Raw genomic sequence first — 15881 nt, 5'->3', positions numbered from 1 at the left:
ACCCTTTTATTACCAGTGTCCATATATCCAACAACAATAAGTAACCTATTATTCAAATTAGACAGCCTGGTGCCTGCAGACTGGCACAGGATGATGCGGTCAACCCCGCCCTGGGAGAAGTTAACGGACCCAACGTACATAGACGCAATTGGGGTTCCCAGGGGGGTGCCTGACGAATATAAGTTGGCAAATCAAATAGCAGCAGGATTCGAATCAGTCTTGTGTTGTTGGTGTACGATTAATAAGAACGTAGACAGGATTAACTATATCCACTACAATGTTCAGAAACTAGGAAATTGGACATAAGATGGTTTTGAGGCCGTGCATGGACAATTATCCGCCACTTCCCTAATGGCATTTCAAAACAGAATAGTGCTGGATATGCTCCTGGCTGAGAAAGGTGGGGTATGTGCAATGTTTGGAGAGCAATGCTGCTTGTTCATACCAAACAACACAGCAAACACAGCTGCAGTAGGCAGTCTGACATTGGCCATTGACGGCCTGCGCACCCTCAACCGGAAGATGAAGGAGCATGCGGGAGTGGAAACTACAATGTGGGATTCCTGGATGAATGTATTTGGGAAATACAAAGCCCTAGTTCAATCTATTTTAACATCCATGGCTGTATTTGCAGCAATTCTGACCTTGTGTGGATGTTGTTGTATTCCTTAGCTGCGCAGACTTGTGAACCGTCTCATCACAGTTATACCTGCTTTTGGAAAATAAAGACCATAATAAAGACCATAATGAGAGCTTTGAGATGACCATGGAGCCCAGTGACTTGCAGTTGAGTCAACTGTTCCGAGAATCTCTCTACGAGAATTAAAGCAACAAACCCTTTGAGTGTAAATGTATTGGTCAGTTTATGAACTAATAATCAAAAATCCTAAAGGAAGAGGTTATTAGGGAAAATAACAAAAAGAGTAAAATACATGATAAACAGGGGGGAAATGTTGGAAAATTTATATAAGTTATCATGCAATTACTAAATAAATAATAAAAGTGAAATGAGGTTTAAAAACCAAATATTTTGAAAACTCTGCATTCATTCATTAAAAATAATTATTCACTGTTAGAGTTATACATCGTTCCAACACTTATAAACCAGAGAGGAATGACACGAAGCAGTTGAGTTCTTTTTTCTTGCAAGGAGAGCAAGTAAGTAAATAAATAATAAAAGTAATAAAAGTGAAGTGATTGTCAATTTTGCCCTCTGCATTTAACCCATCACCTTGAGTGAGCAGTGGGCAGCCATGACAGGCGCCTGGGGAGCAGTTTGTGGGGACGTTGCTTTGCTCAGTGGCACCTCAGTGGCACCTTGGCGGATCGGGATTCCAACCGATCTGGCAAAAGGCCAACGCCCTGTGCCGCCCTGTCTCCAGACTCCTCGTCATCTGAACCCAAACCCATTTTTCCGTCCCACCGCATCTTAGGTCTTCTCCGGTGGTCCCTAGAGACTAAGGTCTGGGCCGCCCAGACGTCCGACCCTAGCCCAGCCAATGTCCCACCAGGGTGCCTGTATGTCCCCAACACCTGCCGGTCCTGTCAACACCTGGGATCACTCCTCGGTGCTCCCGGGCCTTTCAGGATGCCAACGGACCCTCTCCTTCATTCACTGGGCATTCTGGTGGCCATCATTACAGCAAGATGTTCTGGCCTATGTGGACGCCTGTGACGTCTGTGCCCGGGCCAAGACTCCAAACATTCCTGCTGTTGGTTTGGGCCAACTCCCACCTAATATCCGTGCCCATCCAGTGTTTCATATCAGCAGGTTGAAACCCTTCATCATGTCATCCCTTCATCTAGGGGCTCCGGATCCGCCGCTGCCACGAATCGTCGACGGGGGATGCGCTTACACCATCGAACACATCATTGACTATTCTCACAGGGGTCGGGGGTTCCAGTATCTGGTGCACTGGGCTGGCTACGGGCCAGAGGAGCGTTCATGGATTCTGAGTCCCTTGGCCCATCCTTGGTGACTGAGTATTGGCAGCGTACCGATTACGCTCCGGGGCCATCGCTCTCTAGGGGCGGGTACTGTCACATGATTCCATCCATGTGACCGGGAACAATGAGGTAACGTGACTCCTATAAATTGGCAAGATGGTCACTGCCAACCGCTCAGTCATTGATTGACATCTATCAACTCGACTCGGCTCCTACTCAACCTGATACCAATAAGACTTTACTTTACTTTACTTTATTTTGCAGACGCTTTTATCCAAAGCGATTTACAGGAGGAAGACAGCAATTATTTTTTGATTTCTATAGATTTTGAGTTAACAAAACTAAGAGCCTTTCACGATCCGGTCCGAAAAGTAAAGTGAAGTGATTGTCACATGTGATACACAGCAGCACAGCCAGGTGAAATGTTCCCTAATCGTTTTCACCTGTGTAAAATGTATAAAGCCCTGTTCGTTTCTGTTCACTGTCAGGTCTTTAAAGTTATGTTCCATGTTCACCAGTGTCAACATCTAGGATGTCTCCCCTGTCTTGTGTTGCACATTAAACCCCGGTTTTGTGATGTCAGGGGATTGCATCCCTCATTCCTCTTCTCCTCGTCACCTCTCCGTCCTCTTCTCCGTTCACCTGACAGAGCCATGATAAGGCCTAACTTGTTCGAAAAAGAACATGCTCGGACATGCTCATTTTTTATTTATTTTGTGCATTGTGTATGCATGTGCGTGAGTAAGTGTTAGATTTGTCTGAAATACTTTTTGAATAAGTGGGGATTCAAGACCTCTCCTGTTCATCTCCTCTCCTCTCGACTCTCCCCTCTCATCCTGCCCATTGTGCACATTGTGACAATAAACCCTACTCAGGGGTGAAAGGTAACAGTCATTGATGACCCTACATTATTTTAGACTTCGAAACAACATGAACATTTAAAGCATGAAGGATCCACTTCTTCATCATCTTTATCATTTCATCCCAATATCATTAGATGCTTTATTGTCACTATACAAGTACAGCAAGATATGCAAATGCAAATTTCATCTAATTTAATTAAATAAAACGCACAGGTCCAGAATAAAGATGGCGAAATATGTGTGTGTGTGTGTGAAAAAAAAAATTATAAAATATAAAATCTGTAAATGAATCAATTTTAAAGTTGAAGAGCAGTAAAAATGTAATTCCCGGGCTGTTGTTGACGTCTCTGTTGAGGCGGGCTGTTTGGCCGGAATTGGTGTGTGATTTGCGGGAGGAAGCGGGGGGTTGCGGCGGACCGGCCTCCTCCCGCATTTTTCCTCTGGGCATTTTTCTTCCCCTTTCTGTTACCTGGCGAAGGGGAGCAGCTGCGTTGGAGTGAACTCGTAAGCCGGTAAGTCAGCATTACTATAATGCAGCAAAAATGTTTTTGGAAAAGTTTGATTGGATGCAGTGTTAAGTGAACAATATACACACAACCAAAACTGCACTGGCCGCTTCTTGACTGCAAATCATGGCTCTAAGCGATGGTTACTCCATAAACTGTGAGGAGACCGACCTGCCGGACTGTGAGGAGACCGACCTGCTCCTTAACAATGACATGGAGCCGGCTGTGAAGGAAGCAGGTATGTCCTTAATCTTCCGATGAAGTGGCCTTACAGAAGGAAACAATAATATCTGTATTTTTCTGGTATGTTTCACAGCGGCTCCACAGTTATGCTCTGCACGATACAGTCTGGCTCTCCTGATGTTCTTCGGATTTGCTGTGGCATATGGACTCCGCGTCAATCTCAGTGTTGCCATGGTTGCTATGGTCAATGGCACCGAATCACATCAGTCCCTCAACAGAAGCACCGGGCATGAGTGTCCGGCACATTCCGACAACCATAACAGCAGCAAGAACACAAATGGGCCGGATGGGGTGAGAACTCCTTTTTTTCAAGCTTGTTGTTCATTTCATGCTGCATTTTATTTAGTATGTTATCTTGTTCTAAAACTACTGAATCAGATGTTTTTCAGATAAAAATATGTCTACTTCATTGACAGAGTCCACGCTATCCATGGAGTCCGGAGACTCAGGGAATGCTGCTGGGAGCTTTCTTCTTTGGATATCTGGTCACTCAGATCCCAGGGGGCTATCTGACTGGTTGCTTTGGGGTTAGAATTTTCCTGGGTGGGGGCGTTCTGGGCACAGCGGCTCTCACCCTCCTCACCCCTCTAGCTGCTCAGCTTGGCATCTCCTGGGTGTTTGCTTTGCATGCATTGGAAGGCTTTGGAGAGGTAAGAGAACATTTTATATTGACAGCATCTGGTAGACGCTCTTATCCAGAGGTTGAAAAAAAGTTGTGCTGCAGCATTCTGGATCAGCTGAAGAGGTCAAGTAGCGCTTAGAGGCAGACCAGCCAGAAGTGAGTTACAGATGTCCAGTTTGGAGATGTCATCTGCATAGCAGTGGTAGGATAATCCATGCAAGAATATGACCTCACCAATGCATTTGGTGTAAAGTAGAACAGGAGAGGGCCAAGTGCTGAGCCATGAAGGAGACCAGTAGAGAGCTGCAGACATGATCCCCTTCCATGTCACCTGATGAGATCTTTCATCCAGATAAGAATCTATTGTCATGCAGAGCCACCAATTCCAAAGATGCTAATGATGGTCAAGAGGGTCTTGGGCTGCTGAATGGTTCAGAAAGATTAGGACTGATCAGGACTGACCTCACGTCTTGGATGTGAGCTTCGTATGTTGATAGCATCTCTTGTTGTTGATATCATCCAGAGAGCGTTGGTGTCCATGGGTGTTTTGGCTGAAAAGAAACCCTGGCGCAGATGGTAGAGCTGGGAGGAAACATCCTCCACACCATCCGGATAACAGACTTCATCACTCCCCTCCAGGTGCTGCTCCAGTGCTCGCGGAGAGCCAGGCTGGGCTCTGGAGCAGAAAGCCATGGTAGAGAACCTTCTGTCATGGTCACAGCACCCTTTCCCTGGCATTCGAACGCCACCTCATGTAAAATGCTGTTGCAGATGGGAAACCTCTGCAACAAATGCTCAATGACTGTGGCCTGACGAGAAAAAACCTGGTCACACAAAGCCGCAAACTCCATTTGTGGCTCAGTCATTCTTTCAAGACAAGACGGTACAGTGAATTGAGTGTAGGTAGAGAGGAAAAACTCCAGTGCAGAGAGGCACAAGGAGGTTGCCACTTGCAGCAAAAAGTTAGGAAATGTAACATTTACAGCATTTATCAGATCAGTGACTTACAATCATTAGTGACAGGGACAGTCCCCCTGGACACACTCAGGGTTAAGTGACTTGCTCAGGGACTCAACGTGTCTTACCGACTAAGCTAGTATCGCCACTGTTCAACTTTTCAAGTACAGACCTAGCAGAAGCCTATCAAGCCAATTTGTAGTCTTCCCAAACAAAAGCAGCCGCATTAAAGGCTTTAATTCATTTTGACAACATATGCAGTGAAATGCTTTCTGCAACTGCTACAGACCACAGTATTGCAAATGTTGCAAGTAAACAATGAACCAATATGCAAATATTGCAAACATAACCAAGTATTACACTTTTACATCTTTAACATAAAATATGTGTAACTGGTAGGGTGAAGGTGTGCAAATGAGTTACAGTTTTTGCAATGTTTAAAGAAAGAAGAAAGAGCCATAAAGAAAGAGCAGTAAGGACCTAAAAAGCGCACAGTCATTTTGTGCAAAGTGATTTTGTGCAAAGTGGTTTTGTGCAAAGTGGTTTTGTGCAAAAGAGTCCGGAGTGATTGGAGGTGAAAGTGCATGAGTTCTATGTACTGTTGTTGAGAGCTTGGACAGCCTGCGGGAAGAAGCTCCTCCTCATTCTCTCTGTGTTGGACTTCAGGGAGCGAAAGCGCTTCCCTGATCGCAGCAGAGAGAAGAGTCCATTGTTGGGGTGGGTGAGGTCCTTCACTATCTTCCTGGCCCTGGTGCAGCACCGTTTGCTGTAGATAGATTGAAGGTCAGGGAGCTTGGTACGGATGATTCGTTCGGCTGATCGAACCACCCTCTGTAGGGCTCGCCTGTCCTTCATGGTGCTGTTCCCGAACCAGGTTGAGATATTTCCCGTCAGGATGCTCTCTATGGTGCAGGAGTAGAAGTTCCTGAGCACCTTGGAGGGCAGTCTGAAGTCTCTCAGGCGAGACGCTGCCGGGCCTTTTTCACCACGGTGTTGATGTGACAGGACCATGACAGGTCCTGCGTGATATTAACACCGAGGTAACGGAAGCTGTCCACTCTCTCCACTGGGCTCCTGTTGATGACAGGGGTCTGGTAGGTCCTCTCCTGCTTTGTACTGAAGTCCACTATTAACTTGCTGACATTCAGGTGGAGATTGTTCCTCTGGCTCCAGTTCGCCAGATTTCCAACCTCCTCCAGGTAGGCCGTCTCATCGTTGTCAGAGATCAGGCCCACCATGACAGTGTTGTCAGCAAACTTGATGATGGTGGTGGAGTTAGTAGTGGCTGTACAGTCATGGGTGTACAGGGAGTACAGCAGGGGGCTCAAAACACAGCCCTGGGGGGCTCCAGTGCTGAGAGTGATGGAGGCTGAGACATGTCCACCCATCCTTACTGCCTGTGGTCTCCCGGTTAGGAAGTTGGAGATCCACTGACAGAGAGATGAGCTGAGTCCCAGGTGCTCCAGCTTGGTGGTGAGTGTGGAAGGGATTATTGTGTTAAATGCTGAACTGTAGTCAATGAAAAGCATTTTAACATCATCATTCCCTTCCGAGTGTCCAGGTGGGTGAGTGCAGTATGGAGGAGATGTGATATGGCGTCATCCGTGGACCGGTTCGGACGGTACGCAAACTGTAGTGGGTCGAGTGTATCTGGTAGTGAAGAAATGATGAAGTCTCTGACCAGCCGTTCAAAGATCTTCATCACTACTGAGGTGAGGGCTACAGGGCGGTAGTCGTTGAGGGAGGCAGGATGGGTTTTCTTGGGGACCGGAACAATGATGGACTCCTTGAAGCATGTGGTGATCACCGACTGAGATAGAGAGAGGTTGAATATCTCTGTAAACACAGGTGCTAGCTGGTCCGCGCAGGCTCTGAGGATTCTCCCCGAGATGCCGTCTGGTCCTGCTGCCTTCCTGGTGTTCACTCTCTTGAAGGCTCTCCTCACATCATGCTCGGTGATGACGAACGCTTTCTCGGTGCTGGCAGTGTCCTCTCGTCTGCAGCTGTTGGAGCCGCTAGCCGTAGCATCGCTAGCGCCTTTAGCTGCAGCCTCGAAGCGAGCATAGAACATATTTAGCTCGTCTGCCAGAGACACGTCCGCGTTCGTCGTACCGGATGTTGGTGCTTTATAGTCCGTTATTGTCCGTAGTCCCCGCCACAGGCTCCTAGAGTCACTCTGTTCGAGTTGTGACTCCAGTTTCTTCCCGTAGCGCTGCTTCGCCTCCTTCACCGCTTTCCTGACGCTGTATGACGCAGCCTTGTATGGTTCCATGTCCCCGGAAGTGAGCCCTGCGTTATAGGTCGCGGTGCAAGATTTCAGAGCGTCGCGGATGGTTTTATCCACCCACGGCTTCTGGTTGGGAAACGTTCTGACGATCGTTTTCTGAACGGTGTCGTCCGTTAGTTTCCCAATGAAAAACCGCTTCCGCAAACTCACTGATGTTTCCGGAACTACTCTGGAACATGCCCCAGTCTGCGTCCTGAAGAGCGGCCACCGATTGGTCCATCCAGCGTGCCACCCGGAGGTCCAATCATGTGAATCTTTAATTTTAGGGCGTGACACTCCCTTCCATGATGACCATGTGGGCTTGCTGGGCACCTCCTTTGGAAAGGTCCCGTCTCATTACTATATCTGGAGCAGTGTGACGTCCCGTGGCAGACTATGGGTGTTTTCTGTTGTGTTTGTGTGTGTCTCTCTCTTTCTATCTCTGTAATGTTGCAGGGTGGCTCCTCATCAGCCATGATTGGACTCCTCCCACTTCCTGCCGTGATTGGTGGGCTGTAATCAGGAAGAGGATTCAAAATGGTGGCTGCTTTGGTGAAGAAGGAGAGAGTTGGTGAAAAGAGGAGGGGAGTGTTTGCGGAAGAGAGGACTTTGTTGGTGAAGATAGACTGTTGTTGGTGAAGATAGACTGTTGTTGGTGAAGATAGACTGTTGTTGGTGAAGATAGACTGTTGTTGGTAGAGAAGACTGTTGTTGGTGAAGTGAAGGATTAGGACGATAAGATAAGACTTAGACTGCCCAGACCTGTTTTGTGTTTCTGTTGTTGTTTAAATGTCTTTGTTTGTAATAAAAGATTAGCATTAAGTGTTGTTGCGTCGTTTTGGAGTTTATACTCCTATGTCCCATTTGTTATGTCCCTGACCCTAGACTGGGGACGTAACAAATTTTGGGGGCTCGTCCAGGATTTCTTATCGCGTAGGTAGGATATTGTGTAGGCTGTGGACCTTGGCAACTGTTCTCATCTGGGTAAGTTTGAGTTTTTTCTGTTTATGTGGGTTTTCTGGTGAACTCTGGATAGGTAGAGCTGTCCAGCTGGGTTCTGCCTTGAGCGGGTCCTTCCAACGGACGCTGTTTGTTATGTTTGTTTGTTTTGGTTTATTGTTTTTGGGGAAAAATCCAGGGGGAGGTACGCGTCGAGCATTTCTGTCTCAGTCAGAGACTGGAAATGTTGCGAGCTTGCGTTTAAAGGTGCCTAAAACTGGTAACTTCCCTGAAGACTAGCTAGATCTTAGGTAGCTGGCTGGATAGGTAGATTAGGAGCTGGAGTTCCTAGAATCCCACAGGAGCAGACTGACTCTGGTATACATCCCAGTGAGCCGTAGTTGGGTCTGTGTAGTTTCTCTTTTTGTTTTGGTGGGTTCACCAAGTAATTCAATTTATATTTTGTTGTGAGATTAGAATTACAGGTCACTATGGCAACAGGTTTTGTCGAGTTCCCTTCCGATGAGATGTTAGCAGAGTTAACCAAGGAGCAGCTATTGGGTGTAGCTGACTTTTATGGCATACCCATTGCCAGCGCCGATAGAAAGTTGAAAGACTTATTAGTAACAGCGTTAAAAATCGGGTTGGTGGAAAAGGGGGTACCATGTGTTAAATCTGGTAGTCCACTTTCTGCTGAGGGCTTGGAAGAGTCCGGCGAGAGTTTCTCTAGTGAAATTCGGTTAAAGGAAATGTCACTGCAAGAGAAGCAGATGCAGCTTGAAGCAGCAAAACTGCGGGCTGACCGAGAAGCTCGTGGGCTGCGTGAAAAGGAACTAGCGCATCAGCTACAACTCAAGCAATTGGAACTGGAAGAACATGATCGCGAACGCCAGTTGCACCTTAAGCAAATGGAGTTGGAAGAGCGTGACCGCGAACGCCAGTTTGAGCGTGAACGTCAAGAACGAGACCTAGAATTAAAGCGTCTCGAACTTGAATTAGCTTCCAAGTCTGTCCTATCTGTCGAGTCGCAAACCCCTGTTTTCGATGTCAGCCGACATATTAGACTGGTGCCTCCATTTTCTGAGGACGAGGTGGAAAAATATTTTAGTCACTTTGAACGAGTAGCAACAACTTTACAGTGGCCTAAAGTTGTTTGGACGCTGCTACTGCAGTGTGTTCTTGTGGGCAAGGCTCAGGAAGTTTACTCTTCACTTTCTTTGCAGCAGAGCTCTGACTATGATGTGGTAAAAACTTCAATTCTGAACGCGTACAAACTTGTCCCGGAAGCGTACCGTCAAAGATTCCGGAAGTCTAGGAAGGGTGAGCAAATTACGTATGTGGAGTTTGCCAGAGAGAAAGAAGCTTTGTTTAACCGGTGGTGTGTTTCCAGTAAGGTCAGTACGTGGGAACAGCTTTGTGAATTAATCCTTTTGGAGGAATTTAAAAACTGCGTCCCGGAAGCTGTTGCCACTCATCTGAACGACCAGAAAGTGTCAACGCTGGCGCAGGCAGCCGTCTGCGCAGATGAATTCGTGCTTACTCATAAAGTTGTGTTTTATTCAGTCTCACGAAAACCTGATCGGGATGTGAGTTTCCGACGGGATCGGAACGTATTTCGATCTTCGCCCGTTTCCTTTAGTGATGGTCGCGCATGTTTTTATTGTCACGAGACCGGCCACCTCATCGCTAAATGCCCAAAACTCTTAAAGAAGCACGGTTCACCTCCTAAATCCTCACCAAAAGGGGTTGGGTTTGTTCAGTCTGCTGTGAGTGTCCCCACTATTGTTGATCCTGTCTATGAACCTTTTGTGCTTGCTGGTACAGTTTCCGCAGCTGCTGGAAACAGTAGTGCAGTGCCAGTGCGCATTTTACGAGACACCGGTGCTGCGCAGTCTTTTGTTTTAGCGAATGTCTGGCCCTTTTCTGATGACACGTTCTGTGGCTCTTATGTACTGGTGCGGGGTATTGAACTAGGCATCGTTAAGGTGCCACTGCACGTTCTAAACCTGCACTGTGCTTTATTTTCAGGTTCGTGCAAAGTCGCAGTGCGCCCCGAACTGCCTATGCAGGGAATCGATTTTATTCTTGGGAACGATTTGGCTGGAGGGAAAGTTCTTCCCCTTCCGGAGGTCATTGATAACCCTGCGGTTCCACCCTCTTCAGTGGTGCCGGGTTATGAGTCAGTTTTCCCTGCTTGTACGGTCACCCGAGCGCAGGCACGCCGGCAGAGTACGGATGAGTTGTGTGATACGTTTATGGCTGTTTCTGACCCTCTGGTCTCCCGTGCAGCGCCATCAGACGGTAAAAATTGACAGAGACTAATGTGCTGGATCATGTCAGTTCCTTTCGGGAACGGCTTCATAATGCTTGTGCTACTGCTCGAGCTTCCTTACAACATGCACAAGGGTCTATGAAAGCCCGATATGATCAGAAAGCAGTCTCTCGATCTTTTCAGCCGGGTGATAGAGTTCTGGTTTTATTACCACTAATGGGGTCTGCTCTCCAAGCTAAATTCTCAGGTCCTTATGTGGTGGAGTCCCAGTTAAGTGACACTGATTACGTTGTTCGCACTCCTGACCGTAAACGTAAAATGCGTGTATGTCATGTGAACATGCTCAAGAAATACGTTATGAGAGACAGTGATGCAACACAGGACAATGTAGATCCACCAGGTAAAGGAGCTGCTGTGTTATCTGTGGCTTCTATGCCCCTGCAGGATGCATATTCTCCCGAGGAGGATGGGTTACATCTAGGAAATGTTCCTGTGTCTTCGCCCAGATTACACAACAGTGTGATCTTACAAAACTTAGATGCACATCTGTCACATTTGCCTCTTAACGAACCCAAGCAGGTTATGATTTTAATTCGGACATATAAGATATTGTTTGGTGATTTTCCGTCATGTACTACAGTATTAAAGCATGACATTGATGTTGGTGAACATGCCCCAATCAGACAGCACCCGTACAGACTAAATCCCACTAAGCGTACGGTAATGCAGTCTGAGGTTGATTATTTGTTGGAACATGGGTTCTCCGTGCCAAGCTGTAGTCCATGGAGTAGTCCCTGTCTGTTAGTACCTAAGCCTGATGGTACAGTTCGTTTCTGTACTGATTACAGAAAAGTAAATGCAGTAACTAGACCCGATTCATTTCCATTGCCCCGAATGGAAGATTGTGTTGATAGGGTTGGTTCGGCTCGTATTGTCAGTAAATTAGACTTGCTTCGTGGTTACTGGCAAGTTCCGTTGACTCCCCGAGCTTCTGAAATTTCTGCTTTCGTCACACCGGATAATTTCTTAGAATATATGGTTATGCCTTTTGGGTTACGTAATGCACCAGCGACTTTTCAGCGTCTAATGGCTAAAGTACTTTGTGGAATTAAAAACTGCGACGCTTATTTAGATGACATTATTGTCTATTCGTCCACTTGGACCAAACATATCCACACTCTGACAGCTGTGTTCAAGCGGCTGCAGGATGCATCGCTGACTTTGAACTTGGCGAAGTGTGAGTTCGGCAAAGCCACTGTGACTTACCTAGGTAAAGAGGTAGGTCAAGGCCAGGTAAAACCTGTGATGGCTAAGATTCAGGCCATTCTTGCCTTCCCAGTTCCCACATCGAAAAGGGAACTGTGCCGATTTTTGGGAATGGCTGGATACTACCGGGCTTTTTGTAAAAACTTTTCGGAGGTAGTGTGTCCGTTGACTGAACTGCTGCGAGGCAGAGTACAGTTTAGTTGGAACAATGAATGCCAGAATGCTTTTATGTCTGTGAAAACCCTTCTTTGCAGTACCCCTGTTCTTGCTGCTCCTGACTTCCAGCGCCCTTTCAAACTGGAGGTGGATGCCAGTGCTGTTGGAGCTGGGGCTGTGCTGTTACAGGAAGATGCGGATGGAGTTGATCATCCCATCTGCTTCTTCTCAAAAAAGTTCTTAAAACATCAGGTGAACTACAGCACCATTGAAAAGGAGGCGCTAGCACTGATTTTAGCATTGCAACATTTCGAAGTATACATTGGGTCTACCGCACAACCTGTTTTCGTTTTTACTGACCACAATCCCCTGGGGTTTTTATCTCGGATGAAAAACACAAATCAGCGTATTATGCGCTGGTCCTTGGTTTTGCACGGGTTCAATTTAGAAATTAAGTACAAACGTGGGACGGCCAACGTTTTGGCTGACGCCTTGTCACGGGCCTTTTAGTTTTTTTTTTTTTTTGGGGTGAATCAACATAGTATGTTGATTTTTGGTGGTGGGGGTGTGACGTCCCGTGGCAGACTATGGGTGTTTTCTGTTGTGTTTGTGTGTGTCTCTCTCTTTCTATCTCTGTAATGTTGCAGGGTGGCTCCTCATCAGCCATGATTGGACTCCTCCCACTTCCTGCCGTGATTGGTGGGCTGTTATCAGGAAGAGGATTCCTGACCCTAGACCGGGGACGTAACAAGCAGGGACCTGTTTTGGGGCCTTTGTAGCCTTTCCAGCCACCGGCATCATCTGTGAATCCTTGGGCTGGCCTGCTGTCTTCTACATTTGTGGTAATAAAAAATGTTAAATAATTGAACTTTTGACTATATTTCAATGGTCAATTGGCTATTAGTTATAATATTGGCTATAAGTAATCTTATTTCGTCCTTATGATTTTTATTTTTATTTATTTTGTGAATACGTCAATCACCTATCCTACTACTAAAGATTTAGGATTGATGCCCAGTTATTTCTCATGAAAGATTTTAGTTTACCATCGTAGTCATCATGCTTTACCATGTATATGTTGCTCTGAATTTTACAGAGAAAGTCAACCCTGTTTTACTTTTAGCCTAAAATTAAAAAAATCAATATGCAGGGATATATGTGAGATGTAAATTATTTTAATAGATTGTATTTCCTCTAAGAGCCATTATGTTATCTGGAGAGTAACATTTTTACTCAGTTACACAAATTACTGTTTTTCTTCATGTCCAGGAGGTACCGGATGTCTCTGGGCTGTATTTGGGTTCGTCTTGGTGTCAAATGAACCACGAACTCATCCCCGCATCAGCGAACCTGAAGAAAAATTACATTATCAATTACATTGGTTTGCAGGTATATATTAATATTTATGACACTTCATTAGGGGTAAAGGTTAAATGTCGAGATTAGACCTGACTTGCTCTCTGTTCTTCAGGGAAGCCCACATGGCTGGTCCATCCCTCTGGTTTCTATGATGTTTTCTGTGCCTCTGTGGGCGATCATCATCTGTCAGATGTGTTCCAACTGGTCCAACTACACTTTGCTTACCTCACTTCCGACATACATGGACACCGTACTACGTTTTGACCTTCAGCAGGTGACATCAGTGTTATGGGTATTTCTACAGACATCCGTGTGCTCGAGGTGGAGTTCTTTTGGCAAACATTTAAATGTATATTTACGGAATTTGGCAGACACCCTTCTCCAGAGCGATTTACAACGTGCTTTCAAGTTACCATCGATGAAGAGATCAATTCCGGTTCACTAGGACCCCAACTACCAACCCCAACTACCCCAACTCCAACTGTCCACAACCATAAGGGGCACCAGCAAGGCAGGGGTCTTTATCAATCAGATCGACATTGCACCTCTGTACTTGTCCATGTTTGATGTATTGCCATTTTCAGCTCTTTTTACCCCAAATTTAGTCACATTTTTCCCACTTTCTAGTTATGCTGGTTTTCTTCTGGGAATCACACTTTTGGGACAGTTCCTGGTGTACTTTCTCCCATTGCTGTGGGCTACTTGGCTAAAGATGTAAGCATTCATAGTTTTTAAGGTTTAAATCTGACCTGGACTTAGACCCGTTTTTTTCAGCACTCCTTGGCCGGTTGGAGGAATGTGTTCCTCCTGTCTGCCGGAGTTAGTGTCTTTGGGGCGCTTTTCTACCTGGCACTTGACAGCGGTAAAATCCAGAGGTGGGCAGTGGAAGAGGAGCTGATGACTGAAGAAGAAATGATGGAGCGCTGATACGACACATTTATTAATACGGTTACTGTTCATGGTACCAAAAGAGACCAAAGCCTTGTTTTGTTCTTTCATTGCCTGCACTGACCCCATTTGCAGGCTCACTCTACCCTGTAAGGGGGGCCCTCTCTGTATCACTCCTTCCCAATGTATCCCCAATGTTTTTTCTCTCTCCTAGAGTTTTTTTGGTGTGGAATTTTTCCTTGTGTGCAGAAGGGTCAAGTGGGGGGTGTCAACTGTAGAGCCTGTCAAAGCCCATTGACACGTACTGTATGTGATTATGGGCTATATAAGAAAGGTCACAGGTCACGTGATAAAAAGTGATATTACATTTTGTATGTTTTATTAAATTTTGTACAGTGTATAATTACAGATATTACGTGAGTTTGTAGTCTAAAATTGTAACTATTAAACTTTCATCATCATCTACGTAACACACTTACACTGTTTGGGTGTTCTTCATAATCATATGGTGATAGATTTAAAATATTCAGATAATAGTGTGAAAACATAATTATGTTTTCGAGACAGTGAACTGATATGTACTTTATTGCAGCACTATCTTATATCTGAAGATATAAGATAATATAAACCTTAATTAGTCCCACAAGTGGGAAATTGCAATTGTCACGGCAGAAAGTGGATAGAAGCAGCAGGTACTAGGTAATAGCAGCAAAAACAGAGGTAGTAGCAGCACAAAAAATAAGATAAATATATATCTGTATATATCTACAAATTTACAATTTTAACAATTTACAACTTAACAGTATGTTCAGCTCACCTATGTGAGTTTAATGATTATCTATGTTGTCTGTGTACCAGCATCGTTAAAAATTCTGCATGTATATATAAGCATACACATTATGCAATTTTATAACATATTATATATTTTTTTTATTTTATATGAAAGGCATTACCTGCTGTTGTTTTACCCCTTAATTTTAAATTAGTTGTAAATATGTTATTACAGGAATAAAGCCAATTAAACACAGTTAGCATCTAGTCTGACGTACAGAAGAACACTGTCGTATTACAGTTAAAGTGAATGCATGAGGAGCGTTAACACGATTTTACAAGTACAGCATTTAGGTGAATAGGGAAGTTGAAGAAATCAAAGGCTGATTGTATAATATCTGGTATGCACATAAGGTATATAAGGTAAATAATTATGGAAAGAGTAAAGGTCACAGTGGAAATATTTTTATTAGTACATTTTTGAACATCATAAAAGAAAATATTGAGATGGCTGGAGAAATAACACAAAAACACTGGGACTGGGAACCAGGAGCCTGGTGATCTTGACCCTAAACTCTTCCTTCTAACTGTAAAATAAAACAAGATCTTTTAACATTCTTGCTATAATGATTCTATGTAAGTTAAACCTGTTGTATTCTTTATGCAGTGCGAGTACTGTCAGGATTGGCTCTAGCTGGAGACATCACTTGTGTCCAATCAAGACAGGAGTTAAAAGGCGCCATGCAGCCGCCCATTGGCAGCAGCGACATTCTTTCGTGAATTTGACCATCTTTATGGACCTGGCAACTGTTTGTGTTCTGGCAAT

The 15881-nt window shown here is 45.2% G+C and overlaps 1 pseudogene; it reads left to right on the top strand.

The window, feature by feature from the left end:
• Window positions 1-3442: 3442 nt before the first annotated feature.
• Window positions 3443-14323, top strand: LOC114770584 (sialin-like; annotated as a pseudogene).
• The last annotated feature ends 1558 nt before the right edge of the window (window positions 14324-15881 follow it).

The sequence above is a fragment of the Denticeps clupeoides genome, chromosome 20 (assembly GCF_900700375.1).
Source record: "Denticeps clupeoides chromosome 20, fDenClu1.1, whole genome shotgun sequence".
Classification (NCBI taxonomy): Eukaryota; Metazoa; Chordata; class Actinopteri; order Clupeiformes; family Denticipitidae; genus Denticeps; species Denticeps clupeoides.
The sequence above is the reverse complement of the archived record's forward strand: the minus strand, read 5'-3'. Positions and strand labels throughout refer to the sequence as shown.